The following is a 16420-nucleotide window of genomic DNA, read 5'->3' as shown; positions in this document are numbered from 1 at the left end:
CTTTCTGCTTCCAGAAGCAAGTCTGGATCTCCGTGTTTTATAAACAGAACTTTCAGGTACAGCAGTGGCCACGATGGCACCCAGAGTTGGCTCTGGTATAGAGTATTTTATGAGCAACCAAGTTCACTTGGGTGACCAGTATTGAGGAAACAGCCTCTAAGCTACCTGACTTTAAAGGGAATGTCCTAGGTGCTCTGTCTGGGGAGTTATCGCTCATCTCTGACAAACCTGACACTAATCTTACCTTGACAACCCTCCCCACATCCCTTTAAAGACAGCAGGATGTCCCCTCACACACCCCGTGCTGGTGTTTCAGAAATGTGTCTGGTCGTGCTTAGTGTGTTTGACAGCCACACTCATCTGCTGGGTGCTGTACTGCTTGTCTGTAAAGGTGGCGTCAAAATGACAACAGCAGCAGAGCGGTGAACCTTGCACAATCCTGCAGGATGCCTGAGACAAGACTCCAACTAGTAATAATTAACTTTCTGCCTTTTGCCGCCTACATTACTTGCCTAACTAAAGAGCTTCCCAGAGTAGAGGGAAAGGCCCTATAGAGAATCCACGGTCAGTCAGAGCCAGCCCTTGCTGAAGCACCTGTATTCCTGGGAGAAAAAGTATGAGGTGTAAAGTAACATAGGGCCAGAGAGAAAAGGCAGGTGACCCAACCACACTGAGGAACTTGGGTTTTGTTTTCTTTTTTTTTTTTTTTTAAAGAAGGATAAATATTCTCCCTTAATAGGGAGAAAACTCACAGGAAAAATTCATAACTAACATTTTTATACAAGTTTTGCAGGACATTACAAAATGAAAACAGCTTACAAATATCAAGGTAGAGTGCTTTAGACAGCCAAGACTCAGCATAGCCCCAGACCTATGGTCGCAAGTGCTGTTCTGTCAAATTCGCTTTAGTGGAGTCAGTAAGAACCAGAGTGTTAATAACCAAAATGTCGAAGTTCCCTGGAGCAGTTGTAGGGAGGCTAAGAACATTCTACACCATTCTATAGAAACCATTTCTACAAAGTCATCCAAACAGACGTTTTCAAGAAGCTTTCTTGGGTATCCAGATGGCAGAACCAAGCTTGTATCTGAATATATACACTGATGATTCCAAAGTATATATGTATGAATGTGTGTGTACAGCACATATTTACATAAAGACACAGACTTACAGAAACCCACAGGAGCTGTCAGTCAATGGGAGTCTACGGCCTTCAAGATTTGGAGGTTGAGAATTAGAGGAGAGAGGCTGTTGATTGCCATCAAAATGATCAAAGATGTAAATTAAGTACCATTTTAAAACTGTGTTCATAGTTATCAAATGGTTACTATTTGCAGCTACGTTCCCTGTTAACTTATTTAAAGTCATGTTGAAAAAAAGATCCAACCCATAAACGCTTAGTAGGTAATGCTAGGCTAGTGTTCAAAAGCACTCTAAAAGACCCTTTGTCCATATTTTGGAAAAGAAAATATTTGCATGTTTAATTCATAATTTAGGCTGCCTTTGAGTATACTGTAAAGTGCTGTGTGATATAATATCAATAAAGTACTTATAAAATGGCACTTTAATGTTTTCTTTTAAAAAATCATAAATAATGCACTGTTTTAAACTTCAGTATTGACTATTGACTGGTGCATAGAATCCAATTCCATAATTAAAAAGTAATCTGTGACTAGAATAGAACTTTTTCCCTGTAATTAGGAGGCAGTTTTGCCATGTCTGGGCTTTTTAAAATATGTGCTTTTGTGTCACTAAATATATCTATAAAGAAAATACAGTTTCTGTTGAGTGGCCTCTGAAATGTGGCTTTCTTATATTTGGTTGGTTTGTGACAATCCCCATGAATGAGTGGAAATATGATTTTTGAATTAAATGACTTTTCCATTTGGTGGTATATTTCTTGAGTTTCTGATGGTTTTGATTCACTACGTATTTTAACATTTCTTCAAATAAAGCACATGGCGAAAGGCCACAAGTCTAGGCTCCTGCAGCTATGGGTGACAATCACGGTGCTGATTTTGGATGAGCTCTGTTTAGGAAGGGGTCAGATGCTAATAAACTTGAGAATGGGCAAAGTGGGAATATTAAATAAATGAGCCCAGAAGAGCATATTCCGCTTAACATTTCTGACTTGGTCTCCTAGAAGGCACATGGTTTTATTCCTAAATTCGATTTCTGGTCAACTGTTTTCTGGAACTTCGTGAACACAGTGTAAAATAAAGAGCCAGGACAAAACCCAGCTGGTTTGCGAATCGGTTGTATAGGACTCGTGACATGTGGTCCCAGGCCAACCCATCGCTGCGTCTTCTCACTCATCATCTGCTCCCCCTTCCACATGCTATCTGGGTTGCAGCCTGGGTCCAGGTTTGCAGGGCGCTCCCCGTTTCTGCCATGAGCACAGAAGGCTCGCAGGTATGCTCAGAAACAGGGAGCCTGGGGAAGCCAGGCTGTGGGTGAGGCTGCTGACCTCAGATGCCTGTCCTGGGGGAAGAGGAAGAGGTAGCTATAAAGCCCGCTTGCTGCCTGGTGCTAAGGGTGGCTATTTAAATGTGCGGGTCACAGGCAAGCTGCCTGCGTTGTCCTCACCTGGCATGGAAGGCACTGGTCTACCCCTGGGAATGGCACAGATTCACAGCACCTGCTGCCCTCGCCAAGTTTACCGCCGCCTCTGGAAAACACTCCCAGCACCCAAAGCTCCCTACTGTGCTTCGGCGAGGCTGAGTGTGGCACACCCGTGCCTCTGGTCCCAGGACAGGGAGAGCGAGGCACTATATGTGCTTCCGTCCTGTTGAGACCCGCAGCCTTTCCAACAGGCACCTCACCTTTTGTGTCTTCCTAACGTCAGAGATTCTCATTTTCGTTTGCTCTTAGCAGCCACGCAGCAGAGCTCAAACTGTCACGTCCTGGGGTCTATTCGATGCTTTTCACTCGTTAGTTCTGACTGCGTGATCACTCTTACGAGCTCCTTGATTAGAAATGGATTTCATTGACACTTCCGATGTCGTCAACGTTGGACCGCGAGTGTGAGGAAAGATTGTTCTCAGCCCCCCAAACATGCTTGCTTACTCTCTTGAGAGTTAAAGCACAGCTCTCATTTCTTCTTTTTTCCATCTTTACCTCAACCTCCACTCAGATACCACACTTGTCTCCTACCCGAGTGTGTCCATGTCATTGGCCTGCCCTGCTTTTAATAGCCCTAAACTAAGCTGCATCTGATTAGTGATGCTGGGTTAGTCAGTGCTGGCTGACTTGGGCCTACATCGCGGCCCAGGGAGGCTGTAACCTACGCAGATCTGCTCAGGGAGACTGTCCACATGGGAGGGTCATGCCCACTCCAGGGGCACGTCCTTCAGAACGCCACCCTGCGGTGCCCAGTATCATCAGACAGCGGGGACCCATGCAGGGAAATTTTAAATTGAAATCATCAGAACTGAGACCCACGAGATCCCATAGTACTTGGTGACTCCTGTCAGAATCTATCAAGTCTCTTCTGTAATTGGCCCCAGGAGGCCTCTGCAGCCTTTATGAGCTGAAACCCAGGTAGCTTCGTATGTCTTCCCAGTGCCAACCAGCACATCAGTGAAGACCTGAGTCCACGGTCCTTTTCTTAGGTGCCAGCTTACAACTTACCATCCAGGGCCTGCCAGAAGTTAACATACTTGTTCTGACACAGGGGCTGGCCGTCCTTCTTGGATTTGGGGAGATAGATTGTTAGATGTTTTAAAATTAACTTTTTCCTGCCTTTTCTGAACCTTTGTCTATGAGAAAGAAACAGGGTAGCTGTGCTTGCCCATCCTGTGCTGCATACGATGAAGGCAGGACAGTAAAGGATGGCCACTGTCTCCCACCTGTTCTCCTGGAACACCAATGTCCTACTTCATAGAGGTTTCTACTGATAATTAGGTCATTATTTGTCATAAAATGTGGGAGGCCTGCCTTCCTCTTAATAAACAGCACGGTCAGGATAAAGACCAGGTCTTGTTCCTCTCCACCTGGCACCCAGCCCAGGGCTGGCACACAGCAGGTGCCTCATAAGCCCTGGCGGGGCTGAGCATGTGGAATAGTGAGAGAAGCACTTCTCCAAGACCCTGTTTGCTCCTTCCTGCTCTACTCTGCAGTATGGTGGAAAGAAAGAAATCGAGTGTCACTAGACTTGACTACTTGAGCACAGGCTAACTCTGTGGCCTTTGGCAAAATACTCCATTTGCTCCTGTACTGAGATTCAGGCTTGTTGGAGGAAGACGTCACACCCTCCACTCAGGCACACACAGGCACATTCTTTCCCAGCTTCCTTGGTTGGCGCTGGGCACAAGACACCATCTGGATAACTGGCTGACCACAAGCCAAAAGCCCCTTCACGGTCATCTAAGCCACTTATGGGTTATTTTATGAACCTTAGCCCAAACTGGGGGCCTGCCTTCAAGAAAAACCACATCAGAATCACCCCCAAACATACCAAGTATCCCTCTTTAAAGACCCTTCGGGGAAATTCCACGCTGTCCCATGGGAACATGGTCTGGTCTCTAACACTCTCACGACGGGAATTCTTGGTGTCTGACTGAAGTTTCCCATGCTGAGGCTCAAGTCCATTTCCGCTCTGTTTTCCCTTACAGTGGGGACCATCTGGCCCTCACCCTCTGACGGCAGTTGCCCTCTGTTTTTAAGTTTCCATTCTGCATGCACTTCCTGACCACCTCTTGTGGGCCAGGAGCTGCGGAAGCAAGGAAGGGTAAGCCGTGACCTCTGCCCTCAGGAACTCAACTTGGTCTGTGCAACAGGCAAGAGGTATACCAGGAACCAGGTTTGCCACGTGGCGTCACCATCCTAGCAGTGTGTGGCAGCAAGTAGAGGCACCCGGGAAGAAGATTCTTTTAACTTGGGAGGGAGAAAGCAGAGAAAGTGTCTCCAAAGAGGTGACATTGGAGATGGACCTTGAAAGATAAGGAGGACTTTGCTGCTTACACAAACGGAGAAACATCTCCCGTAGAAGGACCACGAGGACGGGACCAAGGGATGAAGGAGAAAGAGGAACAGAGAGACTGGTAGGTGGCTGGGTGTGATCTCAGTATGACCGGAAAACGAGGAGATAGGGCTTTCTGCAGAACTGAAAACTATCCCCCCTCGCCCTGCCTCCATCTTAGGCTTTCGGCTTCTGTTTTCACTCAATGACTGACATAATTAGCTCCCATTTATTATTTTCTTACTAGCTACTCGACAGTGTGCTTATCAGCCACCGAATCTTCAAGACATAGGAAGTGCTATAATTACCCCCCTTTTAACGATGGGAACCGGGGGCTGAGGGAGGACACACAAGCCAGGCACTGGTGAACCCAAAATTCCAACGCAGGTCTGTCTGCTTTCTAGAGCTCACGTGTCCTTTTAAAACTTTTCTTAACATGTCTTTATAGATAGGTACATGTGATTTTACATAAATGCATAAGCACAATCACATCGCAGGCGTGATTAATTTTAAATCTGGTGGAAGTTTTTCCTTTGGCTCTTCCACCGCCCACATCAGCCTCCTCCCTCCACATAACCCATGTCAACAACCTCATTTTGCCCTTCTCAGCAGTGAACCCTTTAGAAAGCACAGTCTCTGGCGAACGTTCAGCTTCAGTTTTGCAGTGGCAGAAATAAAAGCAGGATATATTTTGATTAAAAACTTTCTTTCCTCCTTGGAGCCCTGTGCTTGCTTATCTTGGGTGAATAGTTCCCTATTTCTTGAGCTATGTGCAGATACTCCTGGTTCTTCGGGCAGCCCCAGGGACGCCAGCTGCATGTTTTGGCCAGTCCTATCATCCTTGGGGACATGGCGTGGAGGCCGGCCCTGCAGAAAGCCTGGCCATTTTGCTGGCTGGAAAGATGTGATATAAAAATTTTTAACAATTTGAAAACGGTCCCTTTTCCCCACCCTGATCCAGCTGCTGATGACAGAGCTTGAGGCTCTTAAGGGATTGCCAGGGAAATCCCAGGAGCATATGTCTTCTCGTGGGAGAACCAGCATTTCTAACCCGATCAGCTAATGCTCAAAAATAGATCATTGTCATAGCGATTCAACCCCCTCTTAAGCCTGATGAGATGTGAAACAGTCAGCGCTAGAGGAGAAAGCATGAGAACGTAAGCAGATGATGGATATTTGTGGGGCACAGGAAAAGTGGGAGTCAGCCAAGGTCAGCTTATAGACTGAGACCTTCCTGCAGGTCTCCTGCATTCCCCGAGTGGGGCTGGACTGGTGCAGAGACGAAAGCGATGAAGGACGCCCCTTTTATGGAACACTTGAGTTTTGTGGGTATTGTGCTGACTACTTTATATGTGTCTTCTCTTTAATCCTCAGATCAATTCTATGAAGAGGCACGAAGTTGTTACCCTGTTTTGCAGATGAGGAAGTCAAGTACTATAGTGGGTAACTTGCTCAGAATCCCAGAGCTGATAAGGAACAGAGCAGAGATGACACTCCCAGGGTTGATAGGAGAGTTACTTGTGACTCTCACACTGTCCTACCTCTGAAGAAGGTCTCAGATGCTCCAGCCCCTGAATGCACCTCACTTCTCCCACCCCACAGGAATGTCTTGTGTCTGTCTGCTTGGCATGCAGTACCCCTTCTTGTAGTACAGCACCTCAGGTTTTCTTTGGGATATAGCCCTCCCCTAAACTGCGGCTCCATGGGTTTGGGTGGGCCGGCAACAGCCCTTGATCTGACAGTGAGCTTGTGGCCCTGGCTGGCCTATGAGATCATCAAATCCCCCCAGCCAACAGGATTGATTGATTTAGGCATGGGCACAGGGCCTAGTCAAGCCCTCAGTGCCAGGGCTTTGTCCTGGGCAGAGTCTATGGGGCACAGCGGAGGAATTCATAATATCAGGAAAGGATAGCAAGTGCTGTTTGCTCCACCCTCAGATGGCTTCTCAGCATAGGCTCTGTCTGCCAATTGTCTTTATTTGAAGGCCCAATGAAAGGGGCCCATATTTTATGTTGACTAGTTTTGAGATTTTAATAATGTACCTCTTAGGAAAAGTAGCTTCAGATAGCAAGCAGAGGATCTGAAATATTCATTGCAATATAAATGAACAAACCCTGTCCTGCTTTGAGCAATCCTGGAATGAGTTCACCAAAAGAAAAGCCTTGATGCTTCCCTTCACTCAGCAAGCAAAGCTTATTTTTAAAATTCTGACATTTGTTCTCCATTCTGGGCCAGGAGAAGCCATGACTGGATCTCCTAAGAATAGGGAGGAATTGTGTCATTCAGAGGCCTCTGCAAATACTGTTCCAGCCCTATTTTGTTCAAGCTGTCACTTGATTTGGCCTAGCCCGGTGGTGCGTTAGTGTTGAGACATTCCCCCAGTGAATTGTAATAAAAAATGGCAATAAATCACGCCTAATCACGATACGGAATTGGGTGGCATACGGTGTTCCTCAGTCCAGAAAGGGGCTCACACACCTTGGGGGCCGCACCCAAACCTGTTCAACCATCCCATGAACGTGAGTCTGAGAAACTCCAGGGCACCCAGTTCAGACCTTCACCTTCATGTGGGTGGGGCAACGTAGCTGGAGGCCCTGGGAGGGGAGGTCTAGCTCACCAGACTCAGACGCCCTGCTGCCTCTCTTCCTCCATGTTGTGCCTACGTTTTTCTTGTTTCAAGGACCACCAGATCTTACTGGAAAAACCTTGGCAGGCGAGGAGGGCACTGCCAGCCCACAAAAGGTAATACTTTCACATAAGCATAACACTTTAACATTTGTTTTCTTTCTTACTTTTTTTTATTGTTGGGGATTCATTGAGGGTACAAAGAACTATGTTACATTGATTACATTTGTTAGGTAAAGTCCCTCTTATATTTGTGTCCCAGCCCCATGACCTCCCCACCCCTTCCCTCCTTTCTTTGCTCTTCCCTTCCCCCTCCTCCCCCACCATGTCCTAGGTCATCAATTGTCCTCATATCAGAATTGGGTACCTGGGATTCTTGCTTCTCCATTCTTGTGATGCTTTACTAAGAATAATGTGTTCCACTTCCAGGTTAATACAAAAGTTGTAAAGTCTCTATCTTTTTAATGGCTGAATAGTATTCCATGGCATACATAGACCACAGCTTGTTAACCCATTCCTTTAACATTTTTAATAATTTTTTTCTGCAGACCATGGCACACTCCTGATCAAAAAAACTTCAGAGGTTCCATATGGCAAAGAAAGGAAGGAAAAAAAGAAGTGAGGGAAGGAGGGAGGGAATTTGTGGTCCTTAGCATTCAGGGTTCTTCTCAGGATGACTCAGGGTTCTTCTCAGGATGACTCCGGCCTTTTTTCTCCAATGTTTCAGAGTCCATCCCACATCCCAGAGGCACCAACTCTTCATCATTTTACCACAGTCTGAACCAACTTTTATTCATTCATTCACTGGATATTTGTTGAGTCCCTGCTATGTCCAAACCCAAGTCTTAGGTGCTGTCTCCCACTTGTTCCCTGAGGTTAACTCAGGTTTCAATGCCCTCTGCTTCTCCCACCCCTGGGGGTATCTGCTGTTCTTGCCTGTTTGGCATCCATTATCCTTTCTTCTGAATGGTACCCACTTTCCTTTGGAAGCCACTCCTCTCCTTCTCTTGGGTCCCATAGGTTTGGGTGGACTGGCACCAACCCTGGATCTAATGGTGACCATACCACTCTAGCCTGGCCTGTGACATCATCAGATCCACCCAACCAAAGAGATTGGTTGATTCAGGAATGGGCCTAGGGTGTATTTAAGTCCAAGGAGGATCAATTTCTGGATTTTTTAGACTGGCGATGGTGACAGATTGTCTTTGCCTGGTAGATTCAGATGCATGAGGACTTCTGGTGGCCGTCTTGTCCCTTTGTGAGAGAATCTGCCTGAAAGACAAGAATAATGGCACTCTGTGTCCTCCTACCTGATGACTGTGAGCTTTTCCATCATATTAGCCACTAATTCTCCTTTTCCTCAAAATAATTTGAGTTGGGTCTTTTACTTACAACTGAAGCATTGAGCTCTAGATAAAATTAGGGAGCGATGGCTGCACAGTGTGCCGTCCAGTTGGTTTTCTGATCCTTTGTGAGGAGGATAGAGCCCTGGACTTGGAGTCAGAAAATCTGACATCAGATATGGTTCTGTGGGACCCTGACTATCCTCCCTGAGTGTCCATTTTCTCATCTTTAAAATGGGCATTAGAATGCTACCTCCTAAGGTTGTTTGGATTCAATAAAAAGACATTAATTAACTTCACTGTCCTTAAAAATCAATAATATAGTATCATAAAATAAATTTCTTCAATGTGTTGCAAAGAGTTGGCAGTATCTGAATGTCTGCTAATTAGTTTCACGGCCATGAGTGCATTCAGCCTATCAATCCTGGGAGGTATCCAGGGCTCCGTGGATTCTACTTGTTAAAGGGCAACTATACGTATCACATATTTCTCCCCACTTCCGTGGCCAAGGCCAAAAGCAAGACATGGGTAGACACCTAAGCCAAAGGTTGCCAAAATGCCAGTGTCCCAAAAATCATGTGGTCTGACTTACACACATGATGTGGGCCAGTCACACTGTTGCTCCTGTGAATTTGACCTCCAAGAGAAGCTGCCCTTAGAGATGGATACCTGAGATGAGCTCTCTTGATGTCCAAGTAGCATTGGTGGTCATGTTGTGCTGGGTGCCAGTTTAAAGGCACAAGGAGGCCTGTTTGCAGAGGCAGGAGATTGGTGCAGAAAGAAAAGACCAAGTGGAACCAGAGAAAGTGAGAAAAACTGCCTCCACCCTGCACAACTTTGGGTTTTCCTGTATCCTTATAATTACCACCTCCTTGTATTCAGGTGAATTGAGTGACTTCTGTTCCTCTCAACCAGAAGCGCCCTCTTTAGAACCGTGATGGATCCCAACTGGCCATGGGAAAGCCAGAGGTTCTGGCAGCTAAATGGCTGACCCAAGGCCGTGCAGCTGTCCAGCGGGCAGCCTCTGGGCTTCGGACACTTGATTCCCACTCTGAAGTTTCACTCTAGGAGTTGGGGGGACGTGGATCCCATCATCCCTCTTTCCAGTGTTAGGGGGATAGACTTAATTTCTTTTTGTCATTAACATTATCCATTACTCTTAAAACACACACAGCAGTTGCATTTCATGGACAGCCAAGTAGAAATGACTGCTTTCTGCTCCCTCTGCCCACCTGAAGTGCTTTCCTTTGCTAATACCGGAGATGGTTTCTGTTGATGGCAAACTTGCAGGCCCCAAGGACTGTGATGCTGTCCAGCCGCCACCATGTTCCTGCTGTCAGATGCCGGGGTAGAGAGGCTGGGATGTTGAGAGCGGAGGACAGAGATTACTTTCCCCAGAGGCCTAATCTAAGCATGCAGCTCTGCAGAGTGAGTTCTGCCCCTTCCCCAGCCCAGCCCTGTGCAAGCCCCAGTTAAAGCTGATGAATCTCATTCTAAAAATCTGTGGTGTGCTGGAGTTGGCTCATCCCAGCTTAAAAGAGCTGATTGTTAAATACCCAGGAATCTTGAGAATTGGGTGTTAAACTGCTGATAGCTTGAGATCAGCTATGGGGGGTCATTTACCCAGCTGAAGTCATCAAATGCTACAAATCAGCTCCCTCCCAGAGCTGGTTGTTAAACCCTTCCCGGCACACCTCTACTTAGTCTGCTTGGGAGCCAGGGTAGGGGGACAGAATTTGGCTCCCTTTACAGCCTAGACTGGTTTCAACTGAAGTGGGGATGGGGTCAGGGTAGGGTGGGGTCAAGAACTAGAGAGCAGCTACAAATACCCCATTTGGAGTAGTCAGTAACTCCACAATGACCTTGACTTGGGGATAAAGTGACCTTTCCCAAGTCCGGGCAGTACTCGGCCTTGTGAATCAACAGCTGGCTTTTGTTATTTGTGTTGGTTTCAACCTAGAAAATGGAGTTTGGTTCCCCATCCCCTTCAAAGAAAGTTTTTAAAGTTTTGTTCAGAGCTGCCAAGAACTATGTACAGATCCTGCACATCAGAATACTTGGGCAAGGATGCATTCCCCCGCCGCCGTTTCTTAGAGTGAGAGAGTGGACACGTGGGCTCAGTGTCCAACGTCACTGCAACACTGTGGACCACTCCAGGCCTGGCCACCTCACTTGGGGGTTACAGAGTTACTCCTTCCCTTGGTGATGTCCCTTGTCGGCAAGAGGCATGGCAAAGGTCAAGGGGCCCGAGGGGTGGCACTGCGAGTGGTAGACCAGCAGCAGTACTGTGAGTGGCAGGAGCCAGGCTCGGTCAGAGCCCCAGCACGTCCGAGCTGGCTTCCCTGGGCTTCACTTAAAGCAAAGGATCCCGATTTGGTGGGTGTGGGATGAGGCTGCACGGTCTGTGTTTTTGCTTTGTTTTTGTTTTTGTTGTAGGACTAGTCAAGTGCATAGTGAGGAGGGGGGGAAGAGCCGAGCAGGGAGTTCAGTCTGTGACTGTGATCAAGTGAGATCACTCACTACCTTCGGACCAGCCAACTTTTGTGTTTAATGGGGTGATAGTGAGGCTGATGGTCCTTAGAACACATTTTGAGGTCACCTGGGGTCAAGGCCAGATATGACTGATGCTTTAACAGATACACTTCCTGTTTTAAAGAAAATGAATGTCAAGATTTTCTGGTTCTCTATACATTGTTATAATATGAGCAAACCTTTCTTGGCCCACAGATTTGTGACTGAGATGTTGCTTCACTAAACCATGATAAACACCGGCATATTACTGGGAAAATTCGTATTTACACAGATAATAAATTAGAGGGTCACTAAACGATAGAAGTCCTCACCAAACTTTTCCTTTAAATGCTGAAATGAACTCACTCACTTTAAGATATTGAATTTTCAGTTAACCCAATTGTCATAAACTATTCCAAGAACGCAGGGATCCTGGCATGATCTAAATCACCACAGATTCCTAACTTGGTGCTGATGAAAGTCAGTGGAGCTTCCGGCCAAAGTAGAAACTGTCACAGATAAAGGGTGTCAGTAGCAAAGCCACATTTTCTCTGTTTACCTCCTCTATTCTGAATTAACTAAGTGGCAAAGAAGACTAGACACTTATGAATCACATCTGCTAAAAGAAAAAAATTAATCTTAAAGTGTCAATGTAGTCTGCTGGAAAAAAAAAATCAGGGGATATCAAGTGGGCCTTTGAATTCTCATTTTGACTGGTTACTTAACATCTTGAAGCCTTTCTCATTTTAAAATGGGTGAGAGGTAGAGATAGTTCCTATGTTGCAGGAATATCAGGAGAATTAGAAGAAAAAAATGTGTGTGTGTGTGTGTGTGTGTGCGCGCAGAGGTAAGCATTTAACACAGGAAGTTTGGAGGCTCGGCACCTGTAGCTCAGTGGCTAGGGTGCCAGCCACATACACCAGAGCTGGCAGGTTCAAATTCAGCCCAAGGCCTACCAAACAACAATGACAACTACAATTAAAAAATAGCTGGGCGTTGTGGTAGGTGCCTATAGTCCCAGCTACATGGGAGGCTGAGGCAGAGAATTGCTTAAGCCCAAGAGTTGGAGGTTGCTGTGAACTGTGATGCTACAGCTCTCTACCCAGGGTGATGGCTTGAGACTCTTGTCTCAAAAAAAACTAAAGAAGAAGAAGAAGAAGTTTGGAGACTCTACTGATTAAACAATGCAAAATTTAATCACTCTGAGGTTCAGCTTCTTAGTCTTCAAAATGGAAACAATAATGATCCCCAGATTCATACAATGGTTTTGAGAATGAAATGAAATGAATGAAATGAAATCATTGTACCTGGGAAACATCCAAGATAATTAAACATCAAAATAAAGATAGCAAAAATTTTAATGAACTGAAAAAAGTAAGGATTTATGAGTCTATGATGATAGAAATAAATAAGGCACACAAAAATGTTCTTCCTTACAGTTTAAAGCCAACTATTAACTGTAGAAGGAATGACAGAATTAGAATATCACCATTTGGCAACTATAATAATAGTATTTGAGTCATGAGGAATCATCAATGAATGATTCATGTAAGATATTTACATAGTTTCAAAGTATCTTCTCATAAGATTCTTAGGAAGCACAATGGATAAAATAGTAACTTCAGTAGAGAGACCTTGCAGATAGGAACTTTTAATGGAAGTAGTTTGTTTTGTTTTGTTTTCTGGCACCCTGGGTAGAATGTCCTGGCGTCATAGCTCACAGCAACCTCAACTTTTTTGGGCTCAATCGATCCTCCTGCCTCAGCCTTCCAAATAGCTGGGACTATAGCACCTGCCACCATGCCTGGCTAATGGGACTGACAGTATATCCCTCTTAGAAAGCACTGAGAAAAACTGAAAAATCCTGGAAAAGATATATAATCTGAATCTCATCACAAGAAAGACCCAACTGAGAGATGTTCTACAAAATAACTGTGTTATTTACTTCAAAAATGGCAATTTCATGAAACAGAAAGATTTGAGAACTGTTCTAGATGTCCAGAGACCATATATGTGACTGCAACATATAACCTTGGTTTTTTTTTAGAAGTACAAAGTGCCGTAGGAATCAGTCTATCACATGGACGTGCTGGAGGTGCCAATGGCTTTGTGGTTCAGAGGGCAGCATCTGCAGTCAGATAGAGGGCTTCCAAATTCCAGCTATATCACTTGTCCAACAGGGAGTTTGGGGCAGGTTATTTGCTTGTCTGCCTCCATGTTCTTCATCCACAAAGTGGAGATAATGACTAGAATATAGAACCAAACTCATAGGGATGGTGTTCAGTAAAGGAGCTAGCACAGATGGCAGAGGCTATATGTGCGTGCATCCCAAAATGTCTTCAGGTGTCACTGTGATGTTATCCTGAAATTATCTAGAGTCAGAACAATTCTATTAGAATATGCCATAACTTCTCTCCTTCAATTCTATTAGAATATGCCATAACTTCTCTCCTTCAATTCTATTAGAATATGCTGTAACTTCTCTTCTTTCCCTGTCCTGGTTGGCCTGTCTTCTGACAATACAGGCCACAGGTTACTCTGAGTGCCAGGTTTCTCGTGGTGCCAGTTCCTACTGGGCCTCCGAGGAAGGAAACTGGCTTCTCTCCCACCTCAAGGTCCCCATTTGGGGCTGAACCTGGGGACTCCTGAGATGTCTGTGATTCTGCAGGAATTCATCTGGCATGAGGAGCCCACCTGGAAAACACATGGCGGAAGATGGAATTTCAATGCAGGCCCCAAAGCTGTGGAAGTGTTTTCGGCTGGACCTGGCCAGGCATGCTGGAGTCCGCACAAATTCTGGTCCCCACGCAGAGGCAGGCAGAGAAAGCTGCCTTGCTGTTAGGACTGTAAGACTACACCCAGGATCTCAGAGTGGCACTCCCCCCACCAATCTGTCCACAGCGTCCTCAGCCAAACCCGAGGAATGGAGGCTTAACAGGAATGTGTCATAAGAAAAATATTCCATTAGAGTCGTCTCCCCCAAGCTCCACGCCCATATTCTGCCGGCCTGTTGGACGTCTCCAGTTAGATGACCGGCAGGCACGTCCTTACCAAAAAAACATGTCCAAAATGACACTTCATTCCCTCTTCCTGTCTTGAGTAGAGTCATAATCCAAGTTCAAAATCTGGAAGTCCTTCTGGCACGTCTGTTCCCATACTGTGAGGGGATCCTATCCGTTGCAAATGCAAAAAGCTCAGTCTGATGCTTCCCCCCACACCCTCACGGATTGACTTAAGGCTTTAAGTCTGTCACCGAGACTGCTGCAGGAGCCTTCTCCGTGTCTCCCTCCCACCAACTCTGCCCTCTTTGGTTCACTCTTCCTATTAGGAGAAAAGTCACCTCAGGGCAGAAGGCGTGATTACTTCCCTCCCCTCCCCCCCATGAAGCTGTGTCTGCTGTCCCGATGACTCAGGGATCAAGTGTGGATTCTTGAGTTGGCCTGCAAGGCCCAGCCCATGGCTCTAGCTCCATCCTGCCTGGAACACCCTCCCTCCGTCACAGCAAACTGCTCACTGCGCCCTTGTTCATCTGGCAGTGAGCCTTTGAACAGGACTTCCCTCAGGACTGTCTTTTCTCTTCCTTTTATACCTGGGAGATTCCTGCCTACCCTTCAAACTTAGCTCCAAAGACACTTTCTCCAGACAGGCAGTCTCCCTCTGCCCTCTTCTTTCTGCCCAGAGTGGGTTTTCAGTGCCTTTGAAAGGTGGAATGTTAGTCCGTCTTGTGGTCATTTGTTTGTGTATTGACATTGTGTGGTTTTCAAGATCAGGGGTTCTATCCTGTTGACTCCGGTACCCCCAGGAGTGGGCATGGTAGTTCCTGAGGAAGGGATGGTTGGATGAATGTCTATACAATGCCTCTGTGTGCGGCAGAGCAACACTGGACCCTAGAACAATGCCCCTTGCTACAGCTTTATAATCTTGCCTAAGTACTAGAGGATTGATTCAATGAAAAGGAGAGTTTGACGCTCCAAATTCGCCTTTATCTCAAACCTCTTTCAGCTGAACTTGTATTCTTTCTTTGCCTTCCTTATTGATCCCCTGCGTGCTCAGCTGATCTCATAGGAGATGTGTGTCTGCCACAGAAAATTGTATTTTTGATTCGCTGGCTGGAGAAATTTACTTTCCTACAGAATAGAGAGAGAGCTGATCTTGTTAAAAGGCTTCAGCTATCATCCCTTAGAGAGAGGACCCCCAGAATAGAAAAGTACTGTGAGCAGTAGAAAATGCTGACACCTGAGGGATCCGTTTCCACACATGGTCACGTTTTCACATGATCGTTAGAAGCAGGGTTATACTGACCCTGGCACTTACCAGCCTTCGTTCTAATTTCTGCCGCATTGACTTTTGTTCCAAGTTTCTGATCATTTCTACTTTGGAAGGTGGCCAGGGTCCTGGTGGTAGCCACAGGCACTCCAAGTCTCTGTGCCCTGCTATTGGGGCTTTGCCGGCCTCTTGGAATCCGTGCATTCTGGCAGGTGCAGCCCATGGAGGGGTCAGACCCCCGTGGTCTGATGAGCTAGGAGCCTCCTGCACGGAATCTCATTTTTTCTCCATCTGCACAGCCATTTGGGCCTCAGGCTTCATGACTCACACAGTGGCTATCCATCTGCCCATTTACTCCAGAAAGGAAAAAGGACTTTTTCACGCACAGTGAGTCATTGGATCACGTTTTGGAGCCACCTGCCTGACTCCATAGACTCCAGCAGAGCTCTGTGATGGTGGAGAGCTCCCTCTTAGATGGAGGTGGGTATCACTTACACAGTACTCTCTGCATCCCAACGCCACCTGCGCCAGTAACGGGACAGGCCAGGGTTAACAGATGCTTGTAGCTGCTGCCCCCGCATCCCATCCCTGCACCCCACAGACATTCTAATTGATTGGGGGGCTTTCCTTCCCTGAGACCAGCAGAGGCCTTGGCATCAGAATTAAGGTAAAACTTCCAGCAGCAATCTCTCACAGTTGCTCCAACTTGGTGCTCGA

Source organism: Otolemur garnettii, unplaced genomic scaffold, assembly GCF_000181295.1.
Source record: "Otolemur garnettii isolate 467f Iridium unplaced genomic scaffold, OtoGar3 scaffold00003, whole genome shotgun sequence".
Lineage (NCBI taxonomy): Eukaryota > Metazoa > Chordata > Mammalia > Primates > Galagidae > Otolemur > Otolemur garnettii.
This window is presented reverse-complemented; position numbering follows the sequence as displayed.